The sequence below is a fragment of the Petromyzon marinus genome, unplaced genomic scaffold, assembly GCF_048934315.1.
Source record: "Petromyzon marinus isolate PM22_M1 ecotype Great Lakes invasive population unplaced genomic scaffold, UKy_Petmar_22M1.pri1.0 PM_G_Scaffold_85, whole genome shotgun sequence".
NCBI classification, from domain to species: Eukaryota; Metazoa; Chordata; class Hyperoartia; order Petromyzontiformes; family Petromyzontidae; genus Petromyzon; species Petromyzon marinus.
In genome coordinates, this window is record NW_027423041.1 from 571,858 (window position 1) to 597,944 (window position 26,087).

Genomic DNA, 26,087 nt, shown 5'->3' on the forward strand with positions numbered 1-26,087 from the left:
CCCTAATATCCCTGGCCCTAATATCCCTGGACCTAATATCCCTGGCCCTAATATCCCTGGCACTAATATCCCTGGCCCTAATATCCCTGGCCCTAATATCCCTTGCCCTAAAATCCCTGGCCCTAATATCCCTGGCCCCAATATCCCTGGACCTAATATCCCTGGCCCTAATATCCCTGGCCCTAATATCCCTGGCCCTAATATCCCTGGCCCTAATATCCCTGGCCTTAATATCCCTGGCCCTAATATCCCTGGCCCTAATATCCCTGGCCCTAATATCCCTGGCCCTAATATCCCTGGCCATAATATGCCTGGCCCTAATATCCCTGGCCATTATATCCCTGGCCCTAATATCCCTGACCGTAATATCCCTGGCCCTAATATCCCTGGCCCTAAAATCTCTGGCCCTAATATCCCTGGCCCTAATATCCCTGGCCCTAATATCCGTGGCCCTAATATCCCTGGCCCAAATATCCCTGGCCCTAATATCCCTGGCCCTAATATCCCTGACCCTAATATCCCTGGCCCTAATATCCCTGGCCCTAATATCCCTCGCCCTAATATCTCTGGCCGTAATATCCGTGGACCTAATATCCCTGGCCCTAATATCCCTGGCCCTAATATCCCTGGCCCTAATATCCCTGGCCCTAATATCCCTGGACCTAATATCCCTGGCCCTAATATCCCTGGCCCTAATATCCATGGCCCTAATATCCCTGGCCCTAATATCCCTGGACCTAATATCCCTGGCCCTAACATCCCTGGACCTAATATCCCTGGCCCTAATATCCCTGGCACTAATATCCCTGGCCCTAATATCCCTGGCCCTAATATCCCTTGCCCTAAAATCTCTGGCCCTAATATCCCTGGCCCTAATATCCCTGGCCCTAATATCCCTGGCCCTAATATCCCTGGCCCTAATATTCCTGGCCCTAATATCCCTGGCCCTAATATCCCTGGCCCTAATATCCCTGGCCCTAATATCCCTGGCCTTAATAACCCTGGCCCTAATAACCCTGGCCCTAATATCCCTGGCCCTAATATCCCTGGCCCTAATATCTCTGGCCCTAATATCCCTGGCCCTAATATCCCTGGCTGTAATATCCGTGGACCTGATATCCCTGGCCCTAATATTTCTGGCCCTAATATCCCTGGCCCTAATATCCTTGGCCCTAATATCCCTGGCCCTAATATCCCTGGCCTTAATAACCCTGGCCCTAATAACCCTGGCCCTAATATCCCTGGCCCTAATATCCCTGGCCCTAATATCTCTGGCCCTAATATCCCTGGCCCTAATATCCCTGGCCCTAATATCCCTGGCCCTAATATCCCTGGCCCTAATATTTCTCGCCCTTATATCCCTGGCCCTAATATCCTTGGCCCTAATATCCCTGGCCCTAATATAGCTGGCCATAATATCCCTGGCCCTAATATCCCTGGCCCTAATATCCCTGGCCTTAATATCCCTGGCCCTAATATCCCTGGCCCTAATATCCCTGGCCCTAATATCCCTGGATATATATTATCCCTGGCCCTAATATCAATGGCCCTAATATCCCTGGCCCTAATATCCCTGGCCCTAATATCCCTGGCCCTAATATCCCTGGCCCTAATATCGCTGGCCCTAATATCCCTGGCCCTAATATCCCTGGCCCTAATATCCCTGGCCCTAATATCCCTGGCCCTAATATCCATGGCCCTAATATCCCTGGCCCTAATATCAGTGGACCTAATATCCCTGGCCCTAATATCCCTGGACTTAATATCCCTGGCCCTAATATCCCTGGCACTAATATCCCTGGCCCTAATATCCCTGGCCCTACTATCCCTTACCCTAAAATCCCTGGCCCTAATATCCCTGGCCCTAATATCCCTGGCCCTAATATCCCTGGCCCTAATATCCCTGACCCTAATGTCCCTGGCCCTAATATACATGGCCCTAATATCCCTGGCCCTAATATCCCTGGCCCTAATATCCCTGGCCTTAATAACCCTGGCCCTAATAACCCTGGCCCTAATATCCCTGTCCCTAATATCCCTGGCCCTAATATCTCTGGCCCTAATATCCCTGGCCCTAATATCCCTGGCCGTAATATCCGTGGACCTAATATCCCTGGCCCTAATATCCCTGGCCCTAATATCCCTGGCCCTAATATCCCTGGCCCTAATATTTCTGGCCCTAATATCCCTGGCCCTAATATCCCTGGCCCTAATATCCCTGGCCCTAATATCGCTGGTTATAATATCCCTGGCCCTAATATCCCTGGCCCTAATATCCCTGGCCTTAAAATCCCTGGCCCTAATATCCCTGGCCCTAATATCCCTGGCCCTAATATCCCTGGCCCTAATATCCCTGGCCATAATATGCCTGGCCCTAATATCCCTGGCCATTATATCCCTGGCCCTAATATCCCTGACCGTAATATCCCTGGCCCTAATATCCCTGGCCCTAATATCTCTGGCCCTAATTCCCCTGGCCCTAATATCCCTGGCCCTAATATCCGTGGCCCTAATATCCCTGGCCCAAATATCCCTGGCCCTAATATCCCTGGCCCTAATATCCCTGACCCTAATATCCCTGGCCCTAATATCCCTGGCCCTAATATCCCTCGCCCTAATATCTCTGGTCGTAATATCCGTGGACCTAATATCCCTGGCCCTAATATCCCTGGCCCTAATATCCCTGGCCCTAATATCCCTGGCCCTAATATCCCTGGACCTAATATCCCTGGCCCTAATATCCCTGGCCCTAATATCCATGGCCCTAATATCCCTGGCACTAATATCCCTGGACCTAATATCCCTGGCCCTAATATCCCAGGACCTAATATCCCTGGCCCTAATATCCCTGGCACTAATATCCCTGGCCCTAATTTCCCTGGCCCTAATATCCCTTGCCCTAAAATCCCTGGCCCTAATATCCCTGGCCCCAATATCCCTGGCCCTAATATCCCTGGCCCTAATATCCCTGGCCCTAATATCCCTGGCCCTAATATCCCTGGCCCTAATATCCCTGGCCTTAATAACCCTGTCCCTAATAACCCTGGCCCTAATATCCCTGGCCCTAATATCCCTGGCCCTAATATCTCTGGCCCTAATATCCCTGGCCCTAATATCCCTGGCCGTAATATCCGTGGACCTAATATCCCTGGCCCTAATATCCCTGGCCCTAATATCCCTGGCCCTAATATCCCTGGCCCTAATATCCCTGGCCATAATATCCCTGGCCCTAATATCCCTGGCCCTTATATCCCTGGCCCTAATATCCCTGGCCCTAATATACCTGGCCCTAATATCCCAGGCTTAATATCCCTTCCATAATATCCCTGGCCATAATATCCCTGGCCCTAATATCCCTGGCCCTAATATCCCTGGCCCTAATATCCCTGGATATAATATCCCTGGCCCTAATATCCCTGGCCCTAATATCCCTGGCCCTAATATCCCTGGCCCTAATATCCCTGGCCTTAATATCGCTGGCCCTAATATCCCTGGCCCTAATATCCCTGGCCCTAATATCCCTGGCCCTAATATCCCTGGCCCTAATATCCCTGGCCATAATATCCCTGGCCCTAATATCCCTGGCCCTAATATCCCTGGCCCTAATATCCCTGGCCATAATATCCCTGGCCCTAATATCCCTGGCCCTTATATCCCTGGCCCGAATATCCCTGGCCCTAATATACCTGGCCCTAATATCCCAGGCTTAATATCCCTTCCATAATATCCCTGGCCATAATATCCCTGGCCCTAATATCCCTGGCCCTAATATCCCTGGCCCTAATATCCCTGGATATAATATCCCTGGCCCTAATATCCCTGGCCCTAATATCCCTGGCCCTAATATCCCTGGCCCTAATATCCCTGGCCCTAATATCGCTGGCCCTAATATCCCTGGCCCTAATATCCCTGGCCCTAATATCCCTGGCCTAATATCCCTGGCCCTAATATCCATGGCCCTAATATCCCTGGCCCTAATATCAGTGGACCTAAAATCCCTGGCCCTAATATCCCTGGACCTAATATCCCTGGCACTAATATCCCTGGCACTAATATCCCTGGCCCTAATATCCCTGGCCCTAATATCCCTTACCCTAAAATCCCTGGCCCTAATATCCCTGGCCCTAATATCCCTGGCCCTAATATCCCTGGCCCTAATATCCCTGGCCCTAATATGCCTGGCCCTAATATCCCTGGCCTTAATAACCCTGGCCCTAATAACCCTGGCCCTAATATCCCTGGCCCTAATATCCCTGGCCCTAATATCTCTGGCCCTAATATCCCTGGCCCTAAAATCCCTGGCCGTAATATCCGTGGACCTAATATCCCTGGCCCTAATATCCCTGGCCCTAATATCACTGGCCCTAATATCCCTGGCCCTAATATTTCTGGGCCTAATATCCCTGGCCCTAATATCCCTGGCCCTAATATCCCTGGCCCTAATATCCCTGGCCTTAATATCCCTGGCCCTAATATCCCTGGCCCTAATATCCCTGGCCCTAATATCCCTGGCCCTAATATCCCTGGCCATAATATTTCTGGCCCTAATATCCCTGGCCATTATATCCCTGGCCCTAATATCCCTGACCGTAATATCCCTGGCCCTAATATCCCTGGCCCTAATATCTCTGGCCCTAATATCCCTGGCCCTAATATCCCTGGCCCTAATATCCGTGGCCCTAATATCCCTGGCCCAAATATCCCTGGCCCTAATATCCCTGGCCCTAATATCCCTGACCGTAATATCCCTGGCCCTAATATCCCTGGCCCTAATATCCCTCGCCCTAATATCTCTGGCCGTAATATCCGTGGACCTAATATCCCTGGCCCTAATATCCCTGGCCCTAATATCCCTGGCCCTAATATCCCTGGCCCTAATATCCGTGGATCTAATATCCCTGGCCCTAATATCCCTGGCCCTAATATCCATGGCCCAAATATCCCTGGCACTAATATCCCTGGACCTAATATCCCTGGCATTAATATCCCTGGCCCTAATATCCCTGGCCCTAATATCCCTTGCCCTAAAATCCCTGGCCCTAATATCCCTGGCCCCAATATCCCTGGCCCTAATATCCCTGGCCCTAATATCCCTGGCCCTAATATCCCTGGCCCTAATATCCCTGGCCCTAATATCCCTGGCCCTAATATCCCTGGCCTTAATAACCCTGGCCCTAATAACCCTGGCCCTAATATCCCTGGCCCTAATATCCCTGGCCCTAATATCTCTGGCCCTAATATCCCTGGCCCTAATATCCCTGGCCGTAATATCCATGGACCTAATATCCCTGGCCCTAATATCCCTGGCCCTAATATCCCTGGCCCTAATATCCCTGGCCCTAATATCCCTGGCCCTAACATTTCTGGCCCTAATATCCCTGGCCCTAATATCCCTGGCCCTAATATCCCTGGCTCTAATATCGCTGGCCATAATATCCCTGGCCCTAATATCCCTGGCCCTAATATCCCTGGCCTTAATATCCCTGGCCCTAATATCCCTGGCCCTAATATCCCTGGCCCTAATATCCCTGGCCCTAATATCCCTGCCCATAATATGCCTGGCCCTAATATCCCTGGCCATTATATCCCTGGCCCTAATATCCCTGACCGTAATATCCCTGGCCCTAATATCCCTGGCCCTAATATCTCTGGCCCTAATATCCCTGGCCCTAATATCCCTGGCCCTAATATCCGTGGCCCTAATATCCCTGGCCCAAATATACCTGGCCCTAATATCCCTGGCCCTAATATCCCTGGCCCTAATATCCCTGGCCCTAACATTTCTGGCCCTAATATCCCTGGCCCTAATATCCCTGGCCCTAATATCCCTGGCTCTAATATCGCTGGCCATAATATCCCTGGCCCTAATATCCCTGGCCCTAATATCCCTGGCCTTAATATCCCTGGCCCTAATATCCCTGGCCCTAATATCCCTGGCCCTAATATCCCTGGCCCTAATATCCCTGCCCATAATATGCCTGGCCCTAATATCCCTGGCCATTATATCCCTGGCCCTAATATCCCTGACCGTAATATCCCTGGCCCTAATATCCCTGGCCCTAATATCTCTGGCCCTAATATCCCTGGCCCTAATATCCCTGGCCCTAATATCCGTGGCCCTAATATCCCTGGCCCAAATATCCCTGGCCCTAATATCCCTGGCCCTAATATCCCTGACCCTAATATCCCTGGCCCTAATATCCCTGGCCCTAATATCCCTCGCCCTAATATCTCTGGCCGTAATATCCGTGGACCTAATATCCCTGGCCCTAATATCCCTGGCCCTAATATCCCTGGCCCTAATATCCCTGACCCTAATATCCCTGGACCTAATATCCCTGGCCCTAATATCCCTGGCCCTAATATCCATGGCCCTAATATCCCTGGCCCTAATATTCCTGGACCTAATATCCCTGGCCCTAATATCCCTGGACCTAATATCCCTGGCCCTAATATCCCTGGCACTAATATCCCTGGCCCTAATATCCCTGGCCCTAATATTCCTTGCCCTAAAATCTCTGGCCCTAATATCCCTGGCACTAATATCCCTGGCCCTAATATCCCTGGCCCTAATATCCCTGGCCCTAATATCCCTGGCCCTAATATCCCTGGCCCTAATATCCCTGGCCCTAATATCCCTGGCCTTAATAACCCTGGCCCTAATAACCCTGGCCCTAATATCCCTGGCCCTAATATCCCTGGCCCTAATATCTCTGGCCCTAATATCCCTGGCCCTAATATCCCTGGCTGTAATATCCGTGGACCTGATATCCCTGGCCCTAATATTTCTGGCCCTAATATCCCTGGCCCTAATATCCTTGGCCCTAATATCCCTGGCCCTAATATCCCTGGCCTTAATAACCCTGGCCCTAATAACCCTGGCCCTAATATCCCTGGCCCTAATATCCCTGGCCCTAATATCTCTGGCCCTAATATCCCTGGCCCTAATATCCCTGGCCCTAATATCCCTGGCCCTAATATCCCTGACCGTAATATCCCTGGCCCTAATATCCCTGGCCCTAATATCCCTCGCCCTAATATCTCTGGCCGTAATATCCGTGGACCTAATATCCCTGGCCCTAATATCCCTGGCCCTAATATCCCTGGCCCTAATATCCCTGGCCCTAATATCCCTGGATCTAATATCCCTGGCCCTAATATCCCTGGCCCTAATATCCATGGCCCAAATATCCCTGGCACTAATATCCCTGGACCTAATATCCCTGGCACTAATATCCCTGGACCTAATATCCCTGGCCCTAATATCCCTGGCACTAATATCCCTGGCCCTAATATCCCTGGCCCTAATATCCCTTGCCCTAAAATCCCTGGCCCTAATATCCCTGGCCCCAATATCCCTGGCCCTAATATCCCTGGCCCTAATATCCCTGGCCCTAATATCCCTGGCCCTAATATCCCTGGCCCTAATATCCCTGGCCCTAATATCCCTGGCCTTAATAACCCTGGCCCTAATAACCCTGGCCCTAATATCCCTGGCCCTAATATCCCTGGCCCTAATATCTCTGGCCCTAATATCCCTGGCCCTAATATCCCTGGCCGTAATATCCATGGACCTAATATCCCTGGCCCTAATATCCCTGGCCCTAATATCCCTGGCCCTAATATCCCTGGCCCTAATATCCCTGGCCCTAATATTTCTGGCCCTAAAATCCCTGGCCCTAATATCCCTGGCCCTAATATCCCTGGCTCTAATATCGCTGGCCATAATATCCCTGGCCCTAATATCCCTGGCCCTAATATCCCTGGCCTTAATATCCCTGGCCCTAATATCCCTGGCCCTAATATCCCTGGCCCTAATATCCCTGGCCCTAATATCCCTGGCCATAATATGCCTGGCCCTAATATCCCTGGCCATTATATCCCTGGCCCTAATATCCCTGACCGTAATATCCCTGGCCCTAATATCCCTGGCCCTAATATCTCTGGCCCTAATATCCCTGGCCCTAATATCCCTGGCCCTAATATCCGTGGCCCTAATATCCCTGGCCCAAATATCCCTGGCCCTAATATCCCTGGCCCTAATATCCCTGACCCTAATATCCCTGGCCCTAATATCCCTGGCCCTAATATCCCTCGCCGTAATATCTCTGGCCGTAATATCCGTGGACCTAATATCCCTGGCCCTAATATCCCTGGCCCTAATATCCCTGGCCCTAATATCCCTGGACCTAATATCCCTGGCCCTAATATCCCTGGCCCTAATATCCATGGCCCTAATATCCCTGGCCCTAATATCCCTGGACCTAATATCCCTGGCCCTAATATCCCTGGACCTAATATCTCTTACCCTAATATCCCTGGCCCTAATATCCCTGGCCCTAATATCCCTGGCCCTAATATCCCTGGCCCTAATATCCCTGGCCCTAATATCCCTGGCCTTAATAACCCTGGCCCTAATAACCCTGGCCCTAATATCCCTGGCCCTAATATCCCTGGCCCTAATATCTCTGGCCCTAATATCCCTGGCCCTAAAATCCCTGGCCGTAATATCCGTGGACCTAATATCCCTGGCCCTAATATCCCTGGCCCTAATATCACTGGCCCTAATATCCCTGGCCCTAATATTTCTGGCCCTAATATCCCTGGCCCTAATATCCCTGGCCCTAATATCCCTGGCCCTAATATCCCTGGCCTTAATATCCCTGGCCCTAATATCCCTGGCCCTAATATCCCTGGCCCTAATATCCCTGGCCCTAATATCCCTGGCCATAATATTTCTGGCCCTAATATCCCTGGCCATTATATCCCTGGCCCTAATATCCCTGACCGTAATATCCCTGGCCCTAATATCCCTGGCCCTATTATCTCTGGCCCTAATATCCCTGGCCCTAATATCCCTGGACCTAATATCCGTGGCCCTAATATCCCTGTCCCAAATATCCCTGGCCCTAATATCCCTGGCCCTAATATCCCTGACCGTAATATCCCTGGCCCTAATATCCCTGGCGCTAATATCCCTGGACCTAATATCCCTTGCCCTAATATCCCTGGCCCTAATATCCATGGCCCTAATATCCCTGGCTCTAATATCCCTGGACCTAATATCCCTGGCCCTAATATCCCTGGCCCTAATATCCCTTACCCTAATATCCCTGGCCCTAATATCCCTGGCCCTAATATCCCTGGCCCTAATATCCCTGGCCCTAATATCCCTGGCCCTAATATCCCTGGCCTTAATAACCCTGGCCCTAATAACCCTGGCCCTAATATCCCTGGCCCTAATATCCCTGGCCCTAATATCTCTGGCCCTAATATCCCTGGCCCTAAAATCCCTGGCCGTAATATCCGTGGACCTAATATCCCTAGCCCTAATATCCCTGGCCCTAATATCACTGGCCCTAATATCCCTGGCCCTAATATTTCTGGCCCTAATATCCCTGGCCCTAATATCCCTGGCCCTAATATCCCTGGCCCTAATATCCCTGGCCTTAATATCCCTGGCCCTAATATCCCTGGCCCTAATATCCCTGGCCCTAATATCCCTGGCCCTAATATCCCTGGCCATAATATTTCTGGCCCTAATATCCCTGGCCATTATATCCCTGGCCCTAATATCCCTGACCGTAATATCCCTGGCCCTAATATCCCTGGCCCTAATATCTCTGGCCCTAATATCCCTGGCCCTAATATCCCTGGACCTAATATCCGTGGCCCTAATATGCCTGTCCCAAATATCCCTGGCCCTAATATCCCTGGCCCTAATATCCCTGACCGTAATATCCCTGGCCCTAATATCCCTGGCCCTAATATCCCTCGCCCTAATATCTCTGGCCGTAATATCCGTGGACCTAATATCCCTGGCCCTAATATCCCTGGCCCTAATATCCCTGACCCTAATATCCCTGGATCTAATATCCCTGGCCCTAATATCCCTGGCCCTAATATCCATGGCCTAAATATCCCTGGCACTAATATCCTTGGACCTAATATCCCTGGCCCTAATATCCCTGGACCTAATATCCCTGGCCCTAATATCCCTGGCACTAATATCCCTGGCCCTAATATCCCTGGCCCTAATATCCCTTGCCCTAAAATCCCTGGCCCTAATATCCCTGGCCCCAATATCCCTGGACCTAATATCCCTGGCCCTAATATCCCTGGCCCTAATATCCCTGGCCCTAATATCCCTGGCCCTAATATCCCTGGCCTTAATATCCCTGGCCCTAATATCCCTGGCCCTAATATCCCTGGCCCTAATATCCCTGGCCCTAATATCCCTGGCCATAATATGCCTGGCCCTAATATCCCTGGCCATTATATCCCTGGCCCTAATATCCCTGACCGTAATATCCCTGGCCCTAATATCCCTGGCCCTAATATCTCTGGCCCTAATATCCCTGGCCCTAATATCCCTGGCCCTAATATCCGTGGCCCTAATATCCCTGGCCCAAATATCCCTGGCCCTAATATCCCTGGCCCTAATATCCCTGACCCTAATATCCCTGGCCCTAATATCCCTGGCCCTAATATCCCTCGCCCTAATATCTCTGGCCGTAATATCCGTGGACCTAATATCCCTGGCCCTAATATCCCTGGCCCTAATATCCCTGGCCCTAATATCCCTGGCCCTAATATCCCTGGACATAATATCGCTGGCCCTAATATCCCTGGCCCTAATATCCATGGCCCTAATATCCCTGGCCCTAATATCCCTGGACCTAATATCCCTGGCACTAACATCCCTGGACCTAATATCCCTGGCCCTAATATCCCTGGCCCTAATATCCCTGGACCTAATATCCCTGGCCCTAATATCCCTGGCACTAATATCCCTGGCCCTAATATCCCTGGCCCTAATATCCCTTGCCCTAAAATCCCTGGCCCTAATATCCCTGGCCCCAATATCCCTGGACCTAATATCCCTGGCCCTAATATCCCTGGCCCTAATATCCCTGGCCCTAATATCCCTGGCCCTAATATCCCTGGCCTTAATATCCCTGGCCCTAATATCCCTGGCCCTAATATCCCTGGCCCTAATATCCCTGGCCCTAATATCCCTGGCCATAATATGCCTGGCCCTAATATCCCTGGCCATTATATCCCTGGCCCTAATATCCCTGACCGTAATATCCCTGGCCCTAATATCCCTGGCCCTAATATCTCTGGCCCTAATATCCCTGGCCCTAATATCCCTGGCCCTAATATCCGTGGCCCTAATATCCCTGGCCCAAATATCCCTGGCCCGAATATCCCTGGCCCTAATATCCCTGACCCTAATATCCCTTGCCCTAATATCCCTGGCCCTAATATCCCCCGCCCTAATATCTCTGGCCGTAATATCCGTGGACCTAATATCCCTGGCCCTAATATCCCTGGCCCTAATATCCCTGGCCCTAATATCCCTGGCCCTAATATCCCTGGACCTAATATCCCTGGCCCTAATATCCCTGGCCCTAATATCCATGGCCCTAATATCCCTGGCCCTAATATCCCTGGACCTAATATCCCTGGCCCTAACATCCCTGGACCTAATATACCTGGCCCTAATATCCCTGGCACTAATATCCCTGGCCCTAATATCCCTGGCCCTAATATCCCTTGCCCTAAAATCTCTGGCCCTAATATCCCTGGCCCTAATATCCCTGGCCCTAATATCCCTGGCCCTAATATCCCTGGCCCTAATATTCCTGGCCCTAATATCCCTGGCCCTAATATCCCTGGCCCTAATATCCCTGGCCCTAATATCCCTGGCCTTAATAACCCTGGCCCTAATAACCCTGGCCCTAATATCCCTGGCCCTAATATCCCTGGCCCTAATATCTCTGGCCCTAATATCCCTGGCCCTAATATCCCTGGCTGTAATATCCGTGGACCTGATATCCCTGGCCCTAATATTTCTGGCCCTAATATCCCTGGCCCTAATATCCTTGGCCCTAATATCCCTGGCCCTAATATCCCTGGCCTTAATAACCCTGGCCCTAATAACCCTGGCCCTAATATCCCTGGCCCTAATATCCCTGGCCCTAATATCTCTGGCCCTAATATCCCTGGCCCTAATATCCCTGGCCCTAATATCCCTGGCCCTAATATCCCTGGCCCTAATATTTCTCGCCCTAATATCCCTGGCCCTAATATCCTTGGCCCTAATATCCCTGGCCCTAATATAGCTGGCCATAATATCCCTGGCCCTAATATCCCTGGCCCTAATATCCCTGGCCTTAATATCCCTGGCCCTAATATCCCTGGCCCTAATATCCCTGGCCCTAATATCCCTGGATATATTATCCCTGGCCCTAATATCAATGGCCCTAATATCCCTGGCCCTAATATCCCTGGCCCTAATATCCCTGGCCCTAATATCCCTGGCCCTAATATCGCTGGCCCTAATATCCCTGGCCCTAATATCCCTGGCCCTAATATCCCTGGCCCTAATATCCCTGGCCCTAATATCCATGGCCCTAATATCCCTGGCCCTAATATCAGTGGACCTAATATCCCTGGCCCTAATATCCCTGGACTTAATATCCCTGGCCCTAATATCCCTGGCACTAATATCCCTGGCCCTAATATCCCTGGCCCTACTATCCCTTACCCTAAAATCCCTGGCCCTAATATCCCTGGCCCTAATATCCCTGGCCCTAATATCCCTGGCCCTAATATCCCTGGCCCTAATGTCCCTGGCCCTAATATACATGGCCCTAATATCCCTGGCCCTAATATCCCTGGCCCTAATATCCCTGGCCTTAATAACCCTGGCCCTAATAACCCTGGCCCTAATATCCCTGTCCCTAATATCCCTGGCCCTAATATCTCTGGCCCTAATATCCCTGGCCCTAATATCCCTGGCCGTAATATCCGTGGACCTAATATCCCTGGCCCTAATATCCCTGGCCCTAATATCCCTGGCCCTAATATCCCTGGCCCTAATATTTCTGGCCCTAATATCCCTGGCCCTAATATCCCTGGCCCTAATATCCCTGGCCCTAATATCGCTGGTTATAATATCCCTGGCCCTAATATCCCTGGCCCTAATATCCCTGGCCTTAATATCCCTGGCCCTAATATCCCTGGCCCTAATATCCCTGGCCCTAATATCCCTGGCCCTAATATCCCTGGCCATAATATGCCTGGCCCTAATATCCCTGGCCATTATATCCCTGGCCCTAATATCCCTGACCGTAATATCCCTGGCCCTAATATCCCTGGCCCTAATATCTCTGGCCCTAATTCCCCTGGCCCTAATATCCCTGGCCCTAATATCCGTGGCCCTAATATCCCTGGCCCAAATATCCCTGGCCCTAATATCCCTGGCCCTAATATCCCTGACCCTAATATCCCTGGCCCTAATATCCCTGGCCCTAATATCCCTCGCCCTAATATCTCTGGTCGTAATATCCGTGGACCTAATATCCCTGGCCCTAATATCCCTGGCCCTAATATCCCTGGCCCTAATATCCCTGGCCCTAATATCCCTGGACCTAATATCCCTGGCCCTAATATCCCTGGCCCTAATATCCATGGCCCTAATATCCCTGGCACTAATATCCCTGGACCTAATATCCCTGGCCCTAATATCCCAGGACCTAATATCCCTGGCCCTAATATCCCTGGCACTAATATCCCTGGCCCTAATATCCCTGGCACTAATATCCCTTGCCCTAAAATCCCTGGCCCTAATATCCCTGGCCCCAATATCCCTGGCCCTAATATCCCTGGCCCTAATATCCCTGGCCCTAATATCCCTGGCCCTAATATCCCTGGCCCTAATATCCCTGGCCTTAATAACCCTGTCCCTAATAACCCTGGCCCTAATATCCCTGGCCCTAATATCCCTGGCCCTAATATCTCTGGCCCTAATATCCCTGGCCCTAATATCCCTGGCCGTAATATCCGTGGACCTAATATCCCTGGCCCTAATATCCCTGGCCCTAATATCCCTGGCCCTATTATCCCTGGCACTAATATCCCTGGCCCTAATATCCCTGGCCCTAATATCCCTTGCCCTAAAATCCCTGGCCCTAATATCCCTGGCCCTAATATCCCTGGCCCTAATATCCCTGGCCCTAATATCCCTGGCCATAATATCCCTGGCCCTAATATCCCTGGCCCTTATATCCCTGGCCCTAATATCCCTGGCCCTAATATACCTGGCCCTAATATCCCAGGCTTAATATCCCTTCCATAATATCCCTGGCCATAATATCCCTGGCCCTAATATCCCTGGCCCTAATATCCCTGGCCCTAATATCCCTGGATATAATATCCCTGGCCCTAATATCCCTGGCCCTAATATCCCTGGCCCTAATATCCCTGGCCCTAATATCCCTGGCCTTAATATCGCTGGCCCTAATATCCCTGGCCCTAATATCCCTGGCCCTAATATCCCTGGCCCTAATATCCCTGGCCCTAATATCCCTGGCCATAATATCCCTGGCCCTAATATCCCTGGCCCTAATATCCCTGGCCCTAATATCCCTGGCCATAATATCCCTGGCCCTAATATCCCTGGCCCTTATATCCCTGGCCCGAATATCCCTGGCCCTAATATACCTGGCCCTAATATCCCAGGCTTAATATCCCTTCCATAATATCCCTGGCCATAATATCCCTGGCCCTAATATCCCTGGCCCTAATATCCCTGGCCCTAATATCCCTGGATATAATATCCCTGGCCCTAATATCCCTGGCCCTAATATCCCTGGCCCTAATATCCCTGGCCCTAATATCCCTGGCCCTAATATCGCTGGCCCTAATAACCCTGGCCCTAATATCCCTGGCCCTAATATCCCTGGCCCTAATATCTCTGGCCCTAATATCCCTGGCCCTAAAATCCCTGGCCGTAATATCCGTGGACCTAATATCCCTGGCCCTAATATCCCTGGCCCTAATATCACTGGCCCTAATATCCCTGGCCCTAATATTTCTGGGCCTAATATCCCTGGCCCTAATATCCCTGGCCCTAATATCCCTGGCCCTAATATCCCTGGCCTTAATATCCCTGGCCCTAATATCCCTGGCCCTAATATCCCTGGCCCTAATATCCCTGGCCCTAATATCCCTGGCCATAATATTTCTGGCCCTAATATCCCTGGCCATTATATCCCTGGCCCTAATATCCCTGACCGTAATATCCCTGGCCCTAATATCCCTGGCCCTAATATCTCTGGCCCTAATATCCCTGGCCCTAATATCCCTGGCCCTAATATCCGTGGCCCTAATATCCCTGGCCCAAATATCCCTGGCCCTAATATCCCTGGCCCTAATATCCCTGACCGTAATATCCCTGGCCCTAATATCCCTGGCCCTAATATCCCTCGCCCTAATATCTCTGGCCGTAATATCCGTGGACCTAATATCCCTGGCCCTAATATCCCTGGCCCTAATATCCCTGGCCCTAATATCCGTGGATCTAATATCCCTGGCCCTAATATCCCTGGCCCTAATATCCATGGCCCAAATATCCCTGGCACTAATATCCCTGGACCTAATATCCCTGGCATTAATATCCCTGGCCCTAATATCCCTGGCCCTAATATCCCTTGCCCTAAAATCCCTGGCCCTAATATCCCTGGCCCCAATATCCCTGGCCCTAATATCCCTGGCCCTAATATCCCTGGCCCTAATATCCCTGGCCCTAATATCCCTGGCCCTAATATCCCTGGCCCTAATATCCCTGGCCTTAATAACCCTGGCCCTAATAACCCTGGCCCTAATATCCCTGGCCCTAATATCCCTGGCCCTAATATCTCTGGCCCTAATATCCCTGGCCCTAATATCCCTGGCCGTAATATCCATGGACCTAATATCCCTGGCCCTAATATCCCTTGCCCTAATATCCCTGGCCCTAATATCCCTGGCCCTAATATCCCTGGCCCTAACATTTCTGGCCCTAATATCCCTGGCCCTAATATCCCTGGCCCTAATATCCCTGGCTCTAATATCGCTGGCCATAATATCCCTGGCCCTAATATCCCTGGCCCTAATATCCCTGGCCTTAATATCCCTGGCCCTAATATCCCTGGCCCTAATATCCCTGGCCCTAATATCCCTGGCCCTAATATCCCTGCCCATAATATGCCTGGCCCTAATATCCCTGGCCATTATATCCCTGGCCCTAATATCCCTGACCGTAATATCCCTGGCCCTAATATCCCTGGCCCTAATATCCCTGGCCCTAATATCCCTGGCCCTAATATCCCTGGCCCTAATATCCGTGGCCCTAATATCCCTGGCCCAAATATCCCTGGCCCTAATATCCCTGGCCCTAATATCCCTGGCCCTAATATCCCTGGCCCTAACATTTCTGGCCCTAATATCCCTGGCCCTAATATCCCTGGCCCTAATATCCCTGGCTCTAATATCGCTGGCCATAATATCCCTGGCCCTAATATCCCTGGCCCTAATATCCCTGGCCTTAATATCCCTGGCCCTAATATCCCTGGCCCTAATATCCCTGGCCCTAATATCCCTGGCCCTAATATCCCTGCCCATAATATGCCTGGCCCTAATATCCCTGGCCATTATATCCCTGGCCCTAATATCCCTGACCGTAATATCCCTGGCCCTAATATCCCTGGCCCTAATATCTCTGGCCCTAATATCCCTGGCCCTAATATCCCTGGCCCTAATATCCGTGGCCCTAATATCCCTGGCCCAAATATCCCTGGCCCTAATATCCCTGGCCCTAATATCCCTGACCCTAATATCCCTGGCCCTAATATCCCTGGCCCTAATATCCCTCGCCCTAATATCTCTGGCCGTAATATCCGTGGACCTAATATCCCTGGCCCTAATATCCCTGGCCCTAATATCCCTGGCCCTAATATCCCTGACCCTAATATCCCTGGACCTAATATCCCTGGCCCTAATATCCCTGGCCCTAATATCCATGGCCCTAATATCCCTGGCCCTAATATTCCTGGACCTAATATCCCTGGCCCTAATATCCCTGGACCTAATATCCCTGGCCCTAATATCCCTGGCACTAATATCCCTGGCCCTAATATCCCTGGCCCTAATATCCCTTGCCCTAAAATCTCTGGCCCTAATATCCCTGGCACTAATATCCCTGGCCCTAATATCCCTGGCCCTAATATCCCTGGCCCTAATATCCCTGGCCCTAATATCTCTGGCCCTAATATCCCTGGCCCTAATATCCCTGGCTGTAATATCCGTGGACCTGATATCCCTGGCCCTAATATTTCTGGCCCTAATATCCCTGGCCCTAATATCCTTGGCCCTAATATCCCTGGCCCTAATATCCCTGGCCTTAATAACCCTGGCCCTAATAACCCTGGCCCTAATATCCCTGGCCCTAATATCCCTGGCCCTAATATCTCTGGCCCTAATATCCCTGGCCCTAATATCCCTGGCCCTAATATCCCTGGCCCTAATATCCCTGGCCCTAATATTTCTGGCCCTAATATCCCTGGCCCTAATATCCTTGGCGCTAATATCCCTGGCCCTAATATAGCTGGCCATAATATCCCTGGCCCTAATATCCCTGGCCCTAATATCCCTGGCCTTAATATCCCTGGCCCTAATATCCCTGGCCCTAATATCCCTGGCCCTAATATCCCTGGCCCTAATATCCCTGGCCATAATATGCCTGGCCCTAATATCCCTGGCCATTATATCCCTGGCCCTAATATCCCTGACCGTAATATCCCTGGCCCTAACATCCCTGGCTCTAATATCTCTGGCCCTAATATCCCTGGCCCTAATATCCCTGGCCCTAATATCCGTGGCCCTAATATCCCTGGCCCAAATATCCCTGGCCCTAATATCCATGGCCCTAATATCCCTGACCCTAATATCCCTGGCCCTAATATCCCTGGCCCTAATATCCCTCGCCCTAATATCTCTGGCCGTAATATCGCTGGCCATAATATCCCTGGCCCTAATATCCCTGGCCCTAATATCCCTGGCCTTAATATCCCTGGCCCCTAAAATCCCTGGCCCTAATATCCCTGGCCCTAATATCCCTGGCCCTAATATCCCTGGCCATAATATGCCTGGCCCTAATATCCCTGGCCATTATATCCCTGGCCCTAATATCCCTGACCGTAATATCCCTGGCCCTAATATCCCTGGCCCTAATATCCCTGACCCTAATATCCCTGTCCCTAATATCCCTGTCCCTAATATCCCTCGCACTAATATCTCTGGCCGTAATATCCGTGGACCTAATATCCCTTGCCCTAATATCCCTGGCCCTAATATCCCTGGCCCTAATATCCCTGGCCCTAATATCCCTGGACCTAATATCCCTGGCCCTAATATCCCTGGCCCTAATATCCATGGCCCTAATATCCCTGGCCCTAATATCCCTGGACCTAATATCCCTGGCCCTAATATCCCTGGACCTAATATCCCTGGCCCTAATATCCCTGGCACTAATATCCCTGGCCCTAATATCCCTGGCCCTAATATCCCTTGCCCTAAAATCCCTGGCCCTAATATCCCTGGCCCTAATATCCCTGGCCCTAATATCCCTGGCCCTAATATCCCTGGCCCTAATATCCCTGGCCATAATATCCCTGGCCCTAATATCCCTGGCCCTTATATCCCTGGCCCTAATATCCCTGTCCCTAATATACCTGGCCCTAATATCCCAGGCTTAATATCCCTTCCATAAAATCCCTGGCCATAATATCCCTGGCCCTAATATCCCTGGCCCTAATATCCCTGGCCCTAATATCCCTGGATATATATTATCCCTGGCCCTAATATCCCTGGCCCTAATATCCCTGGCCCTAATATCCCTGGCCCTAATATCCCTGGCCCTAATATCCCTGGCCTAATATATCGCTGGCCCTAATATCCCTGGCCCTAATATCCCTGGCCCTAATATCCCTGGCCCTAATATCCCTGGCCCTAATATCCATGGCCCTAATATCCCTGGCCCTAATATCAGTGGACCTAATATCCCTGGCCCTAATATCCCTGGACCTAATATCCCTGGCCCTAATATCCCTGGCACTAATATCCCTGGCCCTAATATCCCTGGCCCTAATATCCCTTACCCTAAAATCCCTGGCCCTAATATCCCTGGCCCTAATATCCCTGGCCCTAATATCCCTGGCCCTAATATCTCTGGCCCTAATATCCCTGGCCCTAATATCCCTGGCTGTAATATCCGTGGACCTGATATCCCTGGCCCTAATATTTCTGGCCCTAATATCCCTGGCCCTAATATCCTTGGCCCTAATATCCCTGGCCCTAATATCCCTGGCCTTAATAACCCTGGCCCTAATAACCCTGGCCCTAATATCCCTGGCCCTAATATCCCTGGCCCTAAAATCTCTGGCCCTAATATCCCTGGCCCTAATATCCCTGGCCCTAATATCCCTGGCCCTAATATCCCTGGCCCTAATATTTCTGGCCCTAATATCCCTGGCCCTAATATCCTTGGCGCTAATATCCCTGGCCCTAATATAGCTGGCCATAATATCCCTGGCCCTAATATCCCTGGCCCTAATATCCCTGGCCTTAATATCCCTGGCCCTAATATCCCTGGCCCTAATATCCCTGGCCCTAATATCCCTGGCCCTAATATCCCTGGCCATAATATGCCTGGCCCTAATATCCCTGGCCATTATATCCCTGGCCCTAATATCCCTGACCGTAATATCCCTGGCCCTAACATCCCTGGCTCTAATATCTCTGGCCCTAATATCCCTGGCCCTAATATCCCTGGCCCTAATATCCGTGGCCCTAATATCCCTGGCCCAAATATCCCTGGCCCTAATATCCATGGCCCTAATATCCCTGACCCTAATATCCCTGGCCCTAATATCCCTGGCCCTAATATCCCTCGCCCTAATATCTCTGGCCATAATATCGCTGGCCATAATATCCCTGGCCCTAATATCCCTGGCCCTAATATCCCTGGCCTTAATATCCCTGGCCCCTAAAATCCCTGGCCCTAATATCCCTGGCCCTAATATCCCTGGCCTTAAAATCCCTGGCCCTAATATCCCTGGCCATAATATGCCTGGCCCTAATATCCCTGGCCATTATATCCCTGGCCCTAATATCCCTGACCGTAATATCCCTGGCCCTAATATCCCTGGCCCTAATATCCCTGACCCTAATATCCCTGTCCCTAATATCCCTGTCCCTAATATCCCTCGCCCTAATATCTCTGGCCGTAATATCCGTGGACCTAATATCCCTTGCCCTAATATCCCTGGCCCTAATATCCCTGGCCCTAATATCCCTGGCCCTAATATCCCTGGACCTAATATCCCTGGCCCTAATATCCCTGGCCCTAATATCCATGGCCCTAATATCCCTGGCCCTAATATCCCTGGACCTAATATCCCTGGCCCTAATATCCCTGGACCTAATATCCCTGGCCCTAATATCCCTGGCACTAATATCCCTGGCCCTAATATCCCTGGCACTAATATCCCTGGCCCTAATATCCCTGGCCCTAATATCCCTTGCCCTAAAATCCCTGGCCCTAATATCCCTGGCCCTAATATCCCTGGCCCTAATATCCCTGGCCCTAATATCCCTGGCCCTAATATCCCTGGCCATAATATCCCTGGCCCTAATATCCCTGGCCCTTATATCCCTGGCCCTAATATCCCTGTCCCTAATATACCTGGCCCTAATATCCCAGGCTTAATATCCCTTCCATAAAATCCCTGGCCATAATATCCCTGGCCCTAATATCCCTGGCCCTAATATCCCTGACCCTAATATCCCTGGATATATATTATCCCTGGCCCTAATATCCCTGGCCCTAATATCCCTGGCCCTAATATCCCTGGCCCTAATATCCCTGGCCTAATATATCGCTGGCCCTAATATCCCTGGCCCTAATATCCCTGGCCCTAATATCCCTGGCCCTAATATCCCTGGCCCTAATATCCATGGCCCTAATATCCCTGGCCCTAATATCAGTGGACCTAATATCCCTGGCCCTAATATCCCTGGACCTAATATCCCTGGCCCTAATATCCCTGGCACTAATATCCCTGGCCCTAATATCCCTGGCCCTAATATCCCTTACCCTAAAATCCCTGGCCCTAATATCCCTGGCCCTAATATCCCTGGCCCTAATATCCCTGGCCCTAATATCCCTGGCCCTAATGTCCCTGGCCCTAATATCCCTGGCCCTAATATCCCTGGCCCTAATATCCCTGGCCCTAATATCCCTGGCCTTAATAACCCTGGCCCTAATAACCCTGGCCCTAATATCCCTGTCCCTAATTTCCCTGGCCCTAATATCTCTGGCCCTAATATCCCTGGCCCTAATATCCCTGGCCGTAATATCCGTGGACCTAATATCCCTGGCCCTAATATCCCTGGCCCTAATATCCCTGGCCCTAATATCCCTGGCCCTAATATTTCTGGCCCTAATATCCCTGGCCCTAATATCCCTGGCCCTAATATCCCTGGCCCTAATATCACTGGCCATAATATCCCTGGCCCTAATATCCCTGGCCCTAATATCCCTGGCCTTAATATCCCTGGCCCTAATATCCCTGGCCCTAATATCCCTGGCCCTAATATCCCTGGCCCTAATATCCCTGGCCATAATATGCCTGGCCCTAATATCCCTGGCCATTATATCCCTGGCCCTAATATCCCTGACCGTAATATCCCTGGCCCTAATATCCCTGGCCCTAATATCTCTGGCCCTAATTCCCCTGGCCCTAATATCCCTGGCCCTAATATCCGTGGCCCTAATATCCCTGGCCCAAATATCCCTGGCCCTAATATCCCTGGCCCTAATATCCCTGACCCTAATATCCCTGGCCCTAATATCCCTGGCCCTAATATCCCTCGCCCTAATATCTCTGGCCGTAATATCCGTGGACCTAATATCCCTGGCCCTAATATCCCTCGCCCTAATATCCCTGGCCCTAATATCCCTGGCCCTAATATTCCTGGACCTAATATCCCTGGCCCTAATATCCCTGGCCCTAATATCCATGGCCCTAATATCCCTGGCACTAATATCCCTGGACCTAATATCCCTGGCCTTAATATCCCAGGACCTAATATCCCTGGCCCTAATATCCCTGGCACTAATATCCCTGGCCCTAATATCCCTGGCCCTAATATCCCTTGCCCTAAAATCCCTGGCCCTAATATCCCTGGCCCCAATATCCCTGGCCCTAATATCCCTGGCCCTAATATCCCTGGCCCTAATATCCCTGGCCTTAATAACCCTGTCCCTAATAACCCTGGCCCTAATATCCCTGGCCCTAATATCCCTGGCCCTAATATCTCTGGCCCTAATATCCCTGGCCCTAATATCCCTGGCCATAATATCGGTGGACCTAATATCCCTGGCCCTAATATCCCTGGCCCTAATATCCCTGGCCCTAATATCCCTGGCCCTAATATCCCTGGCCCTAATATTTCTGGCCCTAATATCCCTGGCCCTAATATCCCTGGCCCTAATATCCCTGGCCCTAATATCGCTGGCCATAAAATCCGTGGCCCTAATATCCCTGGCCCTAATATCCCTGGCCTTAATATCCCTGGCCCTAATATCCCTGGCCCTAATATCCCTGGCCCTAATATCCCTGGCCCTAATATCCCTGGCCATAATATGCCTGGCCCTAATATCCCTGGCCATTATATCCCTGGCCCTAATATCCCTGACCGTAATATCCCTGGCCCTAATATCCCTGGCCCTAATATCTCTGGCCCTAATATCCCTGGCCCTAAAATCCCTGGCCATTATATCCCTGGCCCTAATATCCCTGACCATAATATCCCTGGCCCTAATATCCCTGGCCCTAATATCTCTGGCCCTAATTCCCCTGGCCCTAATATCCCTGGCCCTAATATCCGTGGCCCTAATATCCCTGGCCCAAATATCCCTGGCCCTAATATCCCTGGCCCTAATATCGCTGACCCTAATATCCCTGGCCCTAATATCCCTGGCCCTAATATCCCTCGCCCTAATATCTCTGGCCGTAATATCCGTGGACCTAATATCCCTGGCCCTAATATCCCTGGCCCTAATATCCCTGGCCCTAATATCCCTGGCCCTAATATCCCTGGACCTAATATCCCTGGCCCTAATATCCCTGGCCCTAATATCCATGGCCCTAATATCCCTGGCACTAATATCCCTGGACCTAATATCCCTGGCCCTAATATCCCAGGACCTAATATCCCTGGCCCTAATATCCCTGGCACTAATATCCCTGGCCCTAATATCCCTGGCCCTAATATCCCTTGCCCTAAAATCCCTGGCCCTAATATCCCTGGCCCCAATATCCCTGGCCCTAATATCCCTGGCCCTAATATCTCTGGCCCTAATTCCCCTGGCCCTAATATCCCTGGCCCTAATATCCGTGGCCCTAATATCCCTGGCCCTAATATCTCTGGCCCTAATATCCCTGGCCCTAATATCCCTGGCCGTAATATCCGTGGACCTGATATCCCTGGCCGTAATATCCCTGGCCCTAATATCCCTGGCCCTAATATCCCTGGCCCTAATATTTCTGGCCCTAATATCCCTGGCCCTAATATCCTAGGCCCTAATATCCCTGGCCCTAATATCGCTGGCCATAATATCCCTGGCCCTAATATCCCTGGCCCTAATATCCCTGGCCTTAATATCCCTGGCCCTAATATCCCTGGCCCTAATATCCCTGGCCCTAATATCCCTGGCCCTAATATCCCTGGCCATAATATGCCTGGCCATAATATCCCTGCCCATTATATCCCTGGCCCTAATATCCCTGACCGTAATATCCCTGGCCCTAATATCCCTGGCCCTAATATCTCTGGCCCTAATATCCCTGGCCCTAATATCCCTGGCCCTAATATCCGTGGTCCTAATATCCCTGGCCCATATATCCCTGGCCCTAATATCCATGGCCCTAATATCCCTGACCCTAATATCCCTGGCCCTAATATCCCTGGCCCTAATATCCCTCGCCCTAATATCTCTGGCCGTAATATCCGTGGACCTAATATCCCTGGCCCTAATATCCCTGGCCCTAATATCCCTGGCCCTAATATCCCTGGCCCTAATATCCCTGGACCTAATATCCCTGGCCCTAATATCCCTGGCCCTAATATCCCTGGCCCTAATATCCCTGGCCCTAATATCACTGGCCATAATATCCCTGGCCCTAATATCCCTGGCCCTAATATCCCTGGCATTAATATCCCTGGCCCTAATATCCCTGGCCCTAATATCCCTGGCCCTAATATCCCTGGCCCTAATATCCCTGGACATAATATGCCTTTCCCTAATATCTCTAGCCATTATATCCCTGGCCCTAATATCCATGACCGTAATATCCATGGCCCTAATATCCCTGGCCCTAATATCTCTGGCCCTAATATCCCTGGCCCTAATATCCCTGGCCCTAATATCCGTGGCCCTAATATCCCTGGCCCAAATATCCCTGGCCCTAATATCCCTGGCCCTAATATCCCTGACCCTAATATCCCTGGCCCTAATATCCCTGGCCCTAATATCCCTTGCCCTAATATCCCTGGCGCCTAATATCCCTGGCCATAATATCCCTGGCACTAATATCCCTGTCCCTAATAATGCTGGCCCTAATCTCCCTGGCCCTAATATCCCTGGCCCTAATATCTCTGGCCCTAATATCCCTGGCCCTAATATCCCTGGCCCTAATATCCCTGGCCCTAATATCCCTGGCCCTAATATCCCTGGCCCTCATATTCCTGGCCCTGATATCCCTGGTCCTAATATCCCTGGCCCTAATATCCCTGGCCCTAATATCCCTGGACCTAATATCCCTGGCCCTAATATCCCTGGCCCTAATATCCCTGGCCCTAATATCCCTTGCCCTAAAATCCCTGGCCCTAATATCCCTGGCCCTAATATCCCTGGCCCTAATATCCCTGGCCCTAATATCCCTGGCCCTAATATCCCTGGCCCTAATATCCCTGGCCCTAATATCCCTGGCCCTAATAACCCTGGCCCTAATATCCCTGGCCCTAATATCCATGGCCCTAATATCCCTGGCCCTAATATCCCTGGACCTAATATCCCTGGCCCTAATATCCCTGGACCTAATATCCCTGGCCCTAATATCCCTGGCACTAATATCCCTGGCCCTAATATCCCTGGCCCTAATATCCCTTGCCCTAATATCCCTGGCCCTAATATCCCTGGCCCTAATATCCCTGGCCCTAATATCCCTGGCCCTAATATCCCTGGCCCTAATATCCCTGGCCCTAATATCCCTGGCCCTAATATCCCTGGCCTTAATAACCCTGGCCCTAATAACCCTGGCCCTAATATCCCTGGCCCTAATATCCCTGGCCCTAATATCTCTGGCCCTAATATCCCTGGCCCTAATATCCCTGGCCGTAATATCCGTGGACCTGATATCCCTGGCCGTAATATCCCTGGCCCTAATATCCCTGGCCCTAATATCCCTGGCCCTAATATTTCTGGCCCTAATATCCCTGGCCCTAATATCCTTGGCCCTAATATCCCTGGCCCTAATATCGCTGGCCATAATATCCCTGGCCCTAATATCCCTGGCCCTAATATCCCTGGCCTTAATATCCCTGGCCCTAATATCCCTGGCCCTAATATCCCTGGCCCTAATATCCCTGGCCCTAATATCCCTGGCCATAATATGCCTGGCCCTAATATCCCTGGCCATTATATCCCTGGCCCTAATATCCCTGACCGTAATATCCCTGGCCCTAATATCCCTGGCCCTAATATCTCTGGCCCTAATTCCCCTGGCCCTAATATCCCTGGCCCTAATATCCGTGGCCCTAATATCCCTGGCCCAAATATCCCTGGCCCTAATATCCCTGGCCCTAATATCCCTGACCCTAATATCCCTGGCCCTAATATCCCTGGCCCTAATATCCCTCGCCCTAATATCTCTGGCCGTAATATCCGTGGACCTAATATCCCTGGCCCTAATATCCCTCGCCCTAATATCCCTGGCCCTAATATCCCTGGCCCTAATATTCCTGGACCTAATATCCCTGGCCCTAATATCCCTGGCCCTAATATCCATGGCCCTAATATCCCTGGCACTAATATCCCTGGACCTAATATCCCTGGCCTTAATATCCCAGGACCTAATATCCCTGGCCCTAATATCCCTGGCACTAATATCCCTGGCCCTAATATCCCTGGCCCT